The 14,846-nt window shown below is 36.6% G+C and overlaps 1 protein-coding gene across 9 annotated transcripts in view; it reads right to left on the bottom strand.

Annotated features, from left to right (window-relative positions):
- The window catches only part of MAP3K13 (mitogen-activated protein kinase kinase kinase 13), a 159,480-nt gene that overhangs the window by 93,287 nt on the left and 51,347 nt on the right, over window positions 1-14,846 (bottom strand). Inside the window, exon 1 of one of the 9 annotated variants that reach the window (XM_086397532.1) lies at window positions 6,203-6,444. The exons of the other annotated variants lie outside the window; for them this stretch is intronic. The gene's annotated coding sequence lies outside the window, so the exon portion shown is untranslated. Of the gene's footprint in view, window positions 1-6,202; window positions 6,445-14,846 lie in introns of those variants that run through there. 9 annotated transcript variants of the gene reach the window in all.

Genomic DNA, 14,846 nt, shown 5'->3' with positions numbered 1-14,846 from the left:
TCTATCCTAAAAGGGCAGCAAGTAAAGTTTGAAAAAATTCCCAAGCATCATCTCTGCCCTGCCCTCCAACCAGTGGAAAAATTACTAATCCAAAAAAATTGTACTCATCCAATAAACAAATGTTTCTGAAGTGTTTGCTCTGTACCAGGTACAGGATATATATAAGGTGCTGAACAAAATGTTAATGCTAACTACTCACTCTGAGTTTTAGTACTTAGAAGTTGCTTTCTTTATAAACCCAAAGTACCTGGCATGGTCCGCCACTGCACCCTCAGCGTGATGGTTCCTTCGTCTCCCTGAGGAATATACATCTGCCCGCAAACCAAGTGATGACATGGTTCCTTTTGATTTCACCTCATCCCTACCCTCTATGCCCCTCCGACCTTTATTTTCCTCCTTAACATTTATTACAGTCTAAACATAACTTACTTATTCACTTTTTGTCCTCCCCAATAAAATAAGCTCCCCAAGAGAGCAAAAATTTTTGTCTCATTTTTTTCTCTTTCTGGGTCCCCAGTACCTTGAATATACAGTAAATGCTCAATAAATATTTGTTGATGAAATGAATGCCAACATTTCTATACCTGCCAAGTATATTTGATACATTCTCGTTTCTACCCTGGTCTCCTCATCAATCCCTTCAATCGTTCTCCTGTGGCTCTCTGTCCTCTTAGGATTCTTCCTGTCACCTACACCCGAGAAGAGTACAGTCAGCCTGGGCTCCATGATTAGCTAACACATGATAATTTTCATTCACCTCACCCTCTTATCTTCCACTGCACCTACGGCACCAACACTTTACCCCCACTGTCCAGCTTATCTTACTGTTTGTCCAGTCCAGACCATTGCTAGAAAAGATTTAGATTCATGCTGGACTAGACCAATATTGATTGATGGTAGAATTCAATGCTCAAAATTCATGGTATACAGAGACAGAGAATGGGATTAAGAATTAATGTGTGCTAAGTTGCTTCAGTCGTGTCTGACTCTTTGCGACCCTATGGACTATAGCCCACCAGGCTTCTCTCTCCATGGGATTCTCCAGGCAAGAATACTGGAGTGGGTTGCCATGCCTTTCTCCAGGAGATCTTTTCAACCCAGGGATTGAACCCGGGTCACCCACATTGCAGGCAGGTTCTTTACCATCTGAGCTACCAGTTCTGTTCGGTTGCTCAGTCGTGTCAGACTCTTTGTGACCCCATGAACTACAGCATGCCAGGCTTCCCTGTCCATCACCAACTCCTAGAGCTTGCTCACACTTATGTTCATCAAGTTGGTGATGCCATCCAACCATCTCATCCTCTGTCATCCCTGTCTCCTTCTGCCTTCAATCTTTCCCAGCATCAGGGTCTTTTCCAATGAGTCAATTCTCTGCATCAGGTGGCCAAAGTATTGGAACTTCAACATCAGTCCTTCCAATGAATATTCAGGACTGATTTTCTTTAGGATTGACAGGTTTGATCTCCTTGCAGTCCAAGGGACACTCAAGAGTCTTCTCCAACACCACAGCCAGGGAAGCCCCAAGAATTAGAGTTGGGTTTAAAAATTGGGCCCAATGTGCACTACATGGTGTCTTTGGCTAGGTCGACAATCTTTCTGAGCCTGTTTTCTCATCTATGAAATGGGAGTAGTAATAATACTCACTTCCTAGTATGAGGATTATACTTGAAGTGAAATACTGTATGCGAAAGCTCCCAACAGACTTACAGGCATGTAGAGGTTGCTTAATAAGCTCCTTCTCTTCCTTTAATTTAACATATTTCACTAACCTCTAATGATGTCCTCATTCTTTGAAAATGACTAACACGTACTTAGCAAGAAATCCCATGCTTCCGGTATGAATCTTAATTTTTCTCTCTTCTCTTCATTCCATACCAGAATTCTATGTCTTCACTCATCCTGTCTCCTGTTTCAGAAATGGTGTCCCTCTTCTGTGAGCCTAACCCTCTATCTATACAAATAGTTTCCTTCCCTGGCTGCACATTAGAATCATCTCTGGAGCTTTTTAAAAATGCAGATGTTTGGCCCCCACCAGAGATCAGCTAAATATGAATTTCTGGAGGCAGGAACATGGCATCAGTATTTTTTTAAGTCCCCTGGTAGTGTGCCAAGACAATTCAGTGGGGGAAAAGAATAGTCTTTTCAACAAATGTTGGAAGTGGATAACCTCATTCAAAAGAATCAAGTCAAACCATTCCTTATACCATTGACAAATATTAACTCAAAATGGATCACAGACCCAAATGTAATAACTAAAATTTTAAAACTTTTAGAAGAAAACATAGAGTAAATCTTCATAACCTTGAGTTAGGCAAAGCCTTCTTAGGTATGACACCAAAAACACAAGCAATAATGACAAAAATAGAAATTAAAACATTTGGTACTATAAATAATATCATGAAGAAAATGAAAGGACAACCCACAGAACAAAAAAGAAGTCACAAACCACATACCTGATAAAGAACTTATAACAAAGGTACATAAAGGACTCTTAAACTCAATAATAAAAAGATAAATAACCTAGTTTTTTAAATGAACAAGGGATCTGAATAGACATTTCTCCAAAAAAGAAATACAGAGGACCAATAAGCAAAAGAAAAGATGCTGAACATCATTACCCATCACGGAAATGTAAACCAAAATCACAATGAGCTACCACTTCAAACTTCCTAAGATTGCTCTTATCAGAAAGATGGATAATAATAATTTGCTGATGAATGTTGCAATCCTTATACATTGCTAGTGGAAATGCAAAATGGTGTCGCTGTTTTGGAAAACTGTTTGTGGAAAAAGTGTGGAAATAGTAAACATACAGTTATCATATGACCTAGCAGTTCTACTCCTTGGTATATACCCAAAAGAAATGAAAACATGTTTACACAAAAATTGCACACAAATGTACACAGCATTTGTACATTTGGCAGCCATAGCAGCCAAAAAGTGTAAAGAACACAAGTGTCCATCAACTGATAAATGGGTAAGTAACGTGGTATAGCTATTCAATGAAATATTATTCAGTGATAAAAAGGAATGAACCACTGATATATGCTACAAACATGGATAAACTTTGAAAATCTTATACTAAGAGAACAAAGCTACAGATGACCCCTAAACCACATGGGTCTAAACTGCACAGCTCCACTTATACTTGTAGTTTTTTAGCTGTGAATACCAACCACACTACTATACAGTCCATGGTTGGTTGAAACCAAGGATGCAGAATTGTGGATACAGAGGGATGAGTACAAATTATACTCAGATTAACTCCCTTCACACATTGTTCAAAGGTCAACTGATGTCACATTAGACCATATACTGTGTAATTTCATTTATAAGAAATGATCAGAATAGGCAAGTATATGTATAGAGAACGTAGATTAGTGGTTGCCTAAGGCTGAGAGTCGAAGGGAAATGAGGAGTGACTGATAATGGGTAAAGAGTTTCTTTTTGCATGATGAAAATGTTCTAAAATTGACTGTGGTGATGGTTGAACAACTCTGTGAACATACTAAAAACCATTGGATTGGAAAGATAGAAAGTTCCCCCAGGTAATTCTAATCTTAATGTCTGTTTACAGAAACCAATTTTTGAAACACAACACTCAAAATATATGGCATCTTACCTTCTAGACTCCTTAGGGGTAAAGATGGCATCTTCTAATTCTTTCTTTCCCCCACATCCTTAAGAAATAATAACTGACACAGAGCAGGAGTGTGATATCATGTAAATGCCTTTTTTTTTTTTTTAAAGTAAAAGAGTGTTCTTGGTGAATGTTTTTTATTTTAATCGAAATTGTAAGAGTCAGGCTGCCACCTGGCAGAATTGGTCATCTTGACTATCATGATTCATTTAAACTCACCAAGCAATTAATTCAGTTGTAGCATATAGAGAGGAGATAGGTAGCCAGTGCAAACCAAACTGACCGGTTCTGCCATTCAAAGTATGGTTGTTCCACCACGTAACAGTGAATGTGGCTGCTGGCCCTTAGGAACCTTTCTTCTGACAGCTCCCCAGGACATGGCTCTGGTTTGACTGACTTTGTTTACTAAATAAATTAATTCCTACTTCTGGAGTAGCTTCAATTTTTAAACAGAAAGCCGTCTATTGACAGTCACTGATACACAGGATTTTATTGTTTGATATTAAACAATTAAGAATTATTGTTTTTTCCCCTACAAGTACACTATACATGAAAATAAATATCATTTAGAATACAGCCACTAGGAGTGGAGAGAGAGGGAGACTCTATATCCACTCTGTGCCTTAAAGGGATAGCTTTACTTTAATAAAACCAAAGGGCAGACTGGATTTCTTTCATGGAAATAAAGCTCTCTGGCAAAATGTATATGGAAATCTGATGAACATTTCCTAAGATGAGTCTGATTAACACACTTTTTTTCTTTTTTCTTTTTATTATTGCTTTTAGCCATACCACACAGCATGTAGGATCTTAGTTCCCCAACCAGGGATTAAACCCGTGGCCCCTGTAATGGAAGCCTGGAGTCTTAACCAATGGACCAGCAGTGAACGTGTCCCTGTAAACACATCTTTTTAAAAAATCCTAAGGAGTCTTTTGATCTAGTAGTGACTTAAAAATCTTTAATAATTTAACATAACTTTGAAATTGCTACTTTCAACAACGTATCTGAAGGTACATACTCAAAAAATGCTGAAATAAGTCAAGGTGTTTACAAATGTTGGGAATTTTGTTATTTATTCAACCTGCAGATAAAAAATAGCAAAGCATGACACCATAGTTTTCTTAGCATAGGACAAAAATCTTGTTTAAAAGCAGGCAGAAGTTTTCCCTTCTATAATTCTAGTGAGTTCAAATGTACTCAGGAAAAACAAATTGAGTGAGGACAATACCAAAGATGAGAAATAAAAGAAAATTCTAAATCCTCGGGTAATTTTGAAATAAGTTCACAGTTGGAAGATTCATTAATAAGAATAATTCAAAAGATATTGTTAGAGCCATAATTTAGAAGCCTTGTTTCCTGAGCAGATTATAATATGAAAACTTCAAATGTAAGTATTGATTATACAAGGTAAACAAGACAAGGCTGAATGATTAAAAAAAAAAAAAAAAAAAAAGACATCTTGTGTCCTCTCTCATTGGAAAGAACAACCAGGTACATGCTGCTGACTAGACTATAAACTGCTCTAAGTGAGGCAGTTGGAAAATGCTATTAGATTATGCGTATTGAGGAGCTGCCCCAGGGGCAGAACATGTCACAATGGCACATCCCTCTTCTTTACTAACACAACTTTCACCAGAATCAACCAAAGCCTTGGAAAACAAATTCAGACACTTTTTGTTAAAACTCCAAGCAAACTATCGAACCAACTTAACACCTGGAATGTATTAGAAGTTTTCCACGTTTCCCAGACTCAGTGGAATAAACAAATTTCAGTTGGAAGTTTATCTAAGAAAAATGCTCATGTGCATTTCCATGCATATAATTACAGGTTATATTAAGAAACCGCTTCTTAGTTTTCACTAGGGAATATTAAACAAGTCAGTATTTAAAGATAATTGCCTTTCTGCCTCTGGTGAAGGTTTTAGGTTTTTAAAAACGTAAATAAAACGTGCAGAGTGACATAAAGAGCTGCAAACAAGTATAAATATACCACTATAGCTCCCATAATAAAAGCTTGTGTGTGGGGGGGAGGTTGAACTGGTATTCATCTTCCTCAAACTACAATCCCAAGATGTTGACTGTTACACAATTGTGAAACAAAGGCAAGGTGAAGGGTGAGAAACAACAGAAAGGACAGCGGAAAGGAAGACGAGGGCTCAGCAGCAGGAACCTGCTCGGTCTAGCTGGCCCGGCTTTCCCCAGCACCTTTCTGGTCCCAGTTCTGTGCTTCTCTAATACAATTCACATCATTTCTCAGAGAGATGGAGCTCTCTTTAAGGAAAGCCAAGCCCACATCGAGAGGTAACGTGCAGAACCGTAAATGAAAAATGTCCACGTCTAGCAGCATGCAGACGAGCAAAAGAAAACCAGCTGTCAGTTTCAGAGACTCCTAGCTGTAACGGGGTTTCAGGTTTCTCTTTGCCTCAGTCTCTGTCTGTCTCTCTCACTGTGTCTCCCTCAATAATATCAGTTTTCTAATCACCTCAAATCAAAAACACATTCTCCATCTGTCCTTGTGAAATAAATGCTGATGAAACAGAAAGATAGAGTGCGATACTCACAACAATGAAGAATTCCTACACATGCCGGTCCAGTTTCTTGCTTTAAAAAAGATGGAAGGTTCATTTAAAAAGCCTTGCAGAATTAGAAAAATAAGGAGGAGGGGGATTCCACCCACACAATCTTCCAGCCCACCGCAGAGAAGCCTGAAGGCTTGCTGACGTCACAGATTCATGAATGGATGTAAATTGGGCTGGTTTAGGATTCCGCACAGACTTCGCTATGGTGTGTGCTGAGAAAAAGAAAGGGAGGGTCCAGAGCAGTCCTGGCCAATAGGCTTCAGGCAGTCATGGCCTGCCTTCTTTCAGAAGGAATCTGCTCACAGAATAAACAGAGCCCACCAATCAGGCGTCTGCCACTGCCTTAGGACAGACTGGCAGCGTGAGGAGGTGGGTAGGGGGTGGTAGTGGTGTGTGTGTGTCTGTGTGTGCCTGCGTGCGTGTTTCAAGCTGTGATAGTCATGAAAACATTATTATTGCTATTGAATGAGGGAATCAAAATAGAATTTTGGTGGCATCGGTGCTACCAAAAATGCATATAGAAGATACCACAATCTTTTATTCCTGTTATTTTCTTTAACCTTTTTCTTGCTGTTCAATACTGTGCCTCACCTGATGTGATAAAAAACAAATCAGAGAGTTTCTAAAACTGATGCCCAGTACATGTACACCAAGACTTGTAAAAGCAAAATAGTAGAGAAATAATAATGGGAATAATAACCTAGTAATTAAGGAAATAGGTAAGAAAATACAACAAATGTAATTGTTTCACAGAACAGTATCACCTTACGGACATTTGTGATGAATCAAAAGTGAGTGTGAAAGCATAATTTACTGCTACATTTTAAATAAGGTAGGACATTTCCTCGTTGGTTTATTAAACTTCTGACATTCAATTAAGACACAGATCCAAAGAGCTTATAATGTTCTTTGAGCAGATTTTGGTTTTAGTAAAATGTCTTATTACTAATAACAAAAATAGCTGTAATTAAATTCACCCAAAGAGCTCATGACATTTTTTATTTAAAAAATTTTAACAGCTTTATTGAGGTGCAACTGCTATACAAAGAACTACATATAATTAATGTGTATAACTGATAAGTTTGGAACTATGCAAATACCCATGATACCATAATCACAGTCAAGGTAGTAGACATATCTGACATTTCCAAGTTTCATGTGTTCCTTTGGGTTTTTTGTTATAGCTGCTGTAGGTTTTTGTGGCAAAAACACTTAACATGAGAGCTACTCTCAACAAATTTTGAACTGCAAAATAAAATACCATATTGTTAACTACAGGCATGTTGTACTACAGATCTTTAAAACCTATTCATCTAGTATAACTAAAATTCTATATCCGTTGAATAACAACTACCCATTTCCCTCTCCTCTCAGGCTCTGGAAACCACTATTGTATTCTCTGCTTTCATGAGTTTGACTATTTTGGATAACTCATATAAATATAATCAAGCAACATTTGTCTTTTTCTGTGACTTGCTTATTTCATTCAGTGTTATGTCCTCCAGGTTCATCAATGTTGTTGCAAATGGTGGAATTTCCCTTTTAAAAGCTGAATAATATTCCATTGTAGGCACATACATTTTCTTTATCCATTCATCTGTTGATGGACATGTGGGTTGTTTTCATATGTTGGCTATTACAAAGAGTGCTGTAATAAATATGGGAGTGTAGATATCTCTTTGAGATCCTGATTTCATTTCTTTTGAATATATACCCAGAAGTGAGATTGCTGGATCCTATGGTAGTTTCATTTTTAATTTTATGAGAAATCTCCATACTGTTTTTCATAACTGCTGCACTGTTTTACGTTGCCATCAAGAATGTGTAAGGGTTACAATTTTGCTACAACACTTGTTATCTTTTTTAAAAATAATAAGCCATCCTAAGTGGTGTGAGGTAATATCTCATTGTGGTTTGATTTGCATTTCCCTGATAATTAGTGATGATAGACAACTTTTCACATATTAATACCTATTGGCCCCTTGTATGTCTTCTTTGGAGAGCTGTCTGTTCAAGTCCTTTATCCATTCTTGACATCAGTCTTGGCAATAATTTCTTGAAATGACACCAAAAGCACAGGCAACAAAATAAAAAATAGACAAGTGGGACTGTATCAAACTAAAAAGCTTCAATCAACAGAATGACAGGGCACTCTACAGAGTGGGAAAAAATATCTGTAAACCAGATATATTATCTGATAAAGGGTTAATTTCTAAAAAGTACAAGAAACTCATACAACTTAGTACAAGAAAAAACAAACAAAAAAAAAACCTGTGATTTTTTTTTACTCTTTTTGGGGGGCTTAATATCATCAATGAAATTTTTAAAATTTTTATTGGAGTATAGTTGATTTACAATGTTATGTTATATTCTGCTACATAGCAAAGTGAATCAGTTATAATATACATATATCCACTCTTTTTTAGATTCTTTTCCCATATAGGTCATTACAGAGTATTGAGAAGAGTTCATTTTTCACTCCTTATTTTAAAATTTTTCAGAGTTACACAGAAGTGGAGATTAATATAATTTATTGCCCTTGAATAGCATCATTTCACTTCACAATTACCAATACTTTACTAATACTGATCATAGCTTTTTTGAACTTGGGAAATGATCTCAAATCCTTGAAACTAGAACAACAGTGGTTAATATAAGGCCTTGGTTATAGGTGTCCAGTGACCAAGAACATTCTGAACAGATATCTGCTCTCTCAATCAGATTATTTGTACAGCTGACAGGAGAGTGGTTGCTTGTTTCTATGTGATTATAAAGGGTTCAAACCTGACACTAATAAGTACTGCTCACTGCTTACTTCATTTGGGGAGAAAAGAAACCCAACTTCCCAGGACTATTTTATACACAAGAAAGACATACTGTTCTTTATACTCAAGCAACAGCATCTCATTAGCAAACAATATATTCAACAAATTTCTTCAAAGAAGCTTCTTGTGGAATATCACAATGGAAAAGACAGACCAAAGAAATTTATCCATGTGACATGGGTGTGCTCAAGACCAATGTAGTACTGGTACCTTCCTAGTAGGCCTGAGTGCCCCATACTGATCTATATCAATCAATTATGTCCATATACTAAGATTATTTTAGAATCCACAAATGAAAAGAAGATAAAGAATATGCATCTCTGTTTCCTTCAATAGCAATCAAAGTCAACCAGGCTATACCAGAAGAATTGGATTTATATATTAAAAAAAAAAAACTTCCAAATAATACAGACTAATAGAAAGAGGTAACCCCTTTATGAAAAAATATGCCAATGAAATGTTAAATCTGTTAGAGAAGCTAACACATTGGCTGTTAAGTTTCATAGAAACATCATTACTCAATCAAAGACCAGGGTACGTCTCTGAAGCAATCCAACAAAACAGAATGCATAATGGTTCTAATAACAGTCATCTAACATGTTGGTTTAATATGTAATCTGGCAAATAAAAATTAGCTAGCTCTACCGACTTGCCGTTTTAGTAAGATGAACCTAGTCTGGATTAGCATGCCTCCCTAGAGCACAGAAATAACTTTGTCAACAAAAATTTCTCTATGTCAAACATGACAGGAAATCTGTTGGGAAGATAAGTTGTATCCCCAAATCTCAGAAACTGCACTAGTTATTCTTCAAGGAGAACAATGTTGTTTTGGACACAGAAGAAAAAGGGCCATGAAAAATGTATATCTGAAAGCAACGCTTGTTGAGAACTTTCTGTGATGACAGAAGTGTTCTATAATTTGCACTGTCTCATATATTAGCATGTGGAATGTGGCCACTATGATTGAGGAACTGAATTTTAAGTTTTATTCAATTTTAATTAATATAAATTGAAAAATAGTCACATGTGGCTAGTGGCTACTGAATGGGACATCGCAACTCTAGGAATATTAAGCCAAGTCCCATAGTCACAAGTAATTCTTTATTTCAGCATGTAGGCACATTGAGTATGGAGCACTACAAAGCCAGTTATCAAGGTGAGTAAACTCTTTTAAGAACCAAATAGACCTTTTCAAATTTCATTAATGACTATAAGATAATCTGGTCTCCTTTCCCAAGAAGCTATTCAAAACTCACTATTAGGAAAAAATGTAAGAACACAAGTTAAGGCACAATTATTCTGGCATAAAACATGATCTAGTCTATGGGAAATCCCTGGTGGCCCAATGGTTAGGACTCCGTGCTTTCACTGCCGAGGACCTTGGTTCCATCCCTGGTCTGGAACTAAGATTCCACAAGCTTTGAGGTGTGGCCAAGGAAAAAAAAAAGAGCTATTCTAAAGCTGGTTTTTTTCTTGAGACTAAAAAATGTGTTTTCAAAGGCAAATGACTAAATCAGAGTCTAAGAGAAGTTTAAAGTACTATGACCTAGGGGCAATTTTTGTCATAAATACCAAGAAAAAGGAAGAGTATGATGACCTCAGTGCTAATAATGCATGATGATTCAGATTTCTTTTACAGGCACCAGTGTAGCTAGAAGTTAGTAAAGAGATCTGGGTTCAAATTCTGACTCTGTTGGTTATTATCATTAGTTATGTAAGTTTAGGTAAACCAAGCTATTGGTTTTTCATTTTTAGAGTAAGATGTACAGTGTGGGGAAAATAGTCATTAATAAATAACATCTTTGGTGACAAAGGTAGTCAAAAGGTACAAACCTCCAGTTATATGATAAATAGGTACTAAGGATATAATTAATGTACAATGTGATGAATATAATCAACACTGCTGTATGTTATACATGAAAGTTGTTAAGAGACAAAATCCTAAGAGATCTCATCACAAGGAAAAATTATTTTTTTATTTTGTATGTATATAAGATGATAGATTTTTTTTTTAAGATGATAGATTTTAACTAAACTTACTGTGGCAATCATTTCATGATATAAGTCAAATCACTACGCTGAATGTCTTAAATTCATACAGTATTGTATGTCAATTACATCTCAATAAAACTGGAAGAGGAAAAATAAAGTGGGGATAATAATAGGCTATATGCCTATTATGTAAAAGTTAAATAAAATAAAACATGTGAAGACTTCAGCACAATACCTGCATATAGAAGATACTCAGAAAATGATTCTGGTAACTGTTTTTGTTTTACTGCTGTTAATATAAACAAAATAAAGATTTTTTATTTGCTCAATGGATGTGAACTTGGGCAAGCTTTGGGAGATGATGAAGGACAGGGAGGCCTGGTGCACTGCAGTCCATAGGGTTGGACACGACCGGGCGACTGAACAACAACAAACCTAGAACAGATCTTTTCAGGAAATTTAGAAATACACATTAGTGACACATCTTCCAAAGAAGAGCTCATCCTAATTATTTCCCTTTGGGAAGTTGAGGAATACTCTCTGAGGTTCTGAAGGTGAGTAGGGAAAAACCCTGAGGAAGTTAAGAGAGGTGACCAAAAATTCTCTTTATCAAAAAAAAAAAAAAAGTTAAAATTTTTCTACATAAAGATGTAGTTTATATGAACTGATGTAAAAAACAATCTTTCTAAAAGGTGAGAATGCTAATTAGAATCCTCCACTTCCATATCAGAACATTAACCCTAACTTACCCTGTTTTCAAAGTACATGATTCCTCAAATAATTTTTTTTTTTTTTTTCACTTAAACTACAGTAGATTGAGATTAGGGCTCTGAGCAAGTCCTTCTAATCCAGAGAGTTCCAGATCACATCTTCTACCTTCTCATTCTTTTTATTAAAAAAATTTTTTTTAATTTATTTTTTATTCAGACAGTTTCAACATTCAAAGACCTCAGCAGACTATTACTCGAACTTTGTTGTTGCTGCTGTCTAGCTCTCAGGAAATCTTTATCTGAGAAAGTGATTTTTAAGAACCATCTAAGGAAAAACATTCTTATGAATATTACTAAAATCTGTCCTTGCAGCAAAGGAGATAGAGAGTTCATCAGAAAGCTACATGCTACCCAAATATCATCAGCACAGAACTACCTAGCAGAGTCACTATCATCAAGTCACATTCTATGTTATAGTTTTCCTTTTATTATAGGGAACAGCCATATTGCTTTTACACGGTCCACTGTCTTGCATGATGTCTCACACCTAATAAATTCACAAGAGGAGTTTGTTGTTAGAACTCAGTATCAGGGAAACCCTTTTCTGTTCTTGAAGAATTATTAGCATTCCCTTTTAGATGGTTACAATGTAATCCACTGAATTGCCCTTTTTTTTTTGTCCCTGCAGGGAAGCCCAGAGCCAACTTTATGCTCAAATCAATCAATCTATATCTCTATATAATTTATTTTAGTTTTTTGTGGTTATCATTTTTGCTTTATCTTGTTTTAGGTTTGATTTTCCCTTTGTTAACCTTGTTATGTAGATATATGTCATAAGCACATCCTTTTAGAAAAAGTAGACTACAAATAGAAACTTGTAGTAATACACCTATTAACTTTTAAAAAGATGAAAGTCTCATGATGGTAAATTCCACAATCATTTTTATGATAGAAAAAAATCCTAAAGGTTCATATTACAGCAAATTTTGAAGAATATTGTGAGTTAAGTGGATTTGAAGTCTAGCATTTTTATCAAAGGATAATAAAACATCTAGACAACTGGAAAAAAGCAATTGTTTAGAGATTTTTATGCTATTTAGAATAAAGTTGAACAGCTTAATGAAGTTTTAATGTATTATCTGTGTCAAAAGTATGATCATGAACAAGGGATATAATTCTCTGATCAATAATGAAAATGCATTAAAGCAAATCAAAAGAAAATGGATTTCTCAATAAATAAAACATTTAACCTGAAATACACCACTCCATAAAACACAAAATCTGGCAAGTTACCATAAACCAAACCTTTGTGGGACTAAAAATAATATTTTGGATTTATAAAGGCACTTTACATATTGAAAGGGTAAAAAGCCAAACAAACAAAAAATAACTTTATATTTTACCCATCTATATAGAGTTTGTACTCTTTCTGAGAGGTCATGTAAAAAAACAACCATTTAACTTTTATACTTCTAATCCTGTTTTCATTTCCCTGCTTCTTTAGTGGAAGTTGGCATTTCCACTTTAGCTTTACAAAGCATGTAGCATAACTGAAGATCAAAACGTCGAAATAGTGAACAACTGCCCCCTTTTAAAGTCTGCCCTACATCCTCTCCGTTTGAGGAAACTGTCTCTCCCCCACTCTCAGTTCAAGAGGTTCAGGCAAAGCCAACCCCACCTGAAGTTAGGACTCCAAGAGTGAACATGTGACACAAGGCAGGGCAATTCACCTACTTGGTTATAATATTAGTGAAAAGACAGGCACACGACCCAAGTCCACTGGGACTCATGACCCAGTGAGAATCAACCATGTCATCCCCAGGATGTTGGCTACAACTATTGTTTAATTGGGATATGAACTCCTAAGTATAATGTGAGTAGAGAGGTTTGGATATCTAATTTCTAAAAATAATAATTGGGTACAAATCTGGCCCTAGACATTCTTTGTAAACAATCTTCTCCTTCACTTTAAAATTTACAAAATATCTTAAAGTAGATTTTCATCTCACTTTATATGTGAGAAAATTAAGTTTCAAGAAGATTGGCTCATCAATCCAGCTTTGTCTAAACTCTGTAACCTAGTGACTTATACTTTTTAAATTCTATCCATTACTTCTTTCCCCTCTCCTATTAAAGACCTGTCTGTGGTCACTCAATGACTAAAATTTAAAGTGAATTTAAAAAGTGACAATGCAAAGATGAAAAGGCCAGTTTGTAGTATTAGGTTGCTTTGGTAAGATGAATAACAACACAAATGGTGAATGCTGAGGTAGGCAGGAATGCTTTACTTGAGGCTGGAGAACAATACCAGAAGGAAGTTAACTGACTTTTGTGGGTGGGAATATTCTTCCATGCGTGGGACTTTCCTACATAAGGCAAAATGTTTAGCAACCCCTCCTCGCTCCACCCCCCATGCCTGTAACAGACCCAGTCTTTGCCATAGCTAAAAAAAGTCCCTGGGGTTGACTGTCTCTGTAGGCTCTATGAGACTGGGCCTCACCCAATTTGAGAACTACTAGTTAGGCTATTGGAGAAGGAAATGGCAACCCATTCCAGTATTCTTGCCTGGAAAATCCTGTGGACAGAGGAGCCTGGTGGGCTGCTGTCCATGGGGTCACACGGAGTCAGACACAACTGAAGTGACTTAGCATGCATGCATGCGTTGGAGAAGGAAACGGCAACCCACTAGAGTATTCTTGCCTGGAGAATCCCAGGGACAGAGGAGCCTGGTGGGCTGCCATCTACGGGGTCGCATAGAGTTGGACAAGACTGAAGCAACTTAGCAGCAGCTGCAGCAGTTAGGCTACACAATGGTGCTCTCTGTTGCCCTCTGTTGACATAGAAAGGTAAGATCAAGCCCTTAGCTGAAAAAACAAAACAAAAAAACATGTCCTGTCCCTTAGAGAAAAACGTTCAAAGAACAGCCTGGTGTTGAGGCTCACTGAAAGCTCTGAAATGTGGGTGAGGCCGAATAAAAGCTCAGAGACACACTTCCTGGTGCAGACTATAGCCAGTATTTGCCACGTGCTTGTCTTTGGCAAGTTGGCGTGTTTGTAAAGGGAATACAGGCTTGTCTTATGCAAACAAACCCTGTCCTTA

Source organism: Bos grunniens, chromosome 1 (genome assembly GCF_055505025.1).
Source record: "Bos grunniens cultivar Pamir isolate PY7600 chromosome 1, Bosgru_T2T1.0, whole genome shotgun sequence".
Taxonomy (NCBI): domain Eukaryota; kingdom Metazoa; phylum Chordata; class Mammalia; order Artiodactyla; family Bovidae; genus Bos; species Bos grunniens.
The sequence above is the reverse complement of the archived record's forward strand: the minus strand, read 5'-3'. Positions and strand labels throughout refer to the sequence as shown.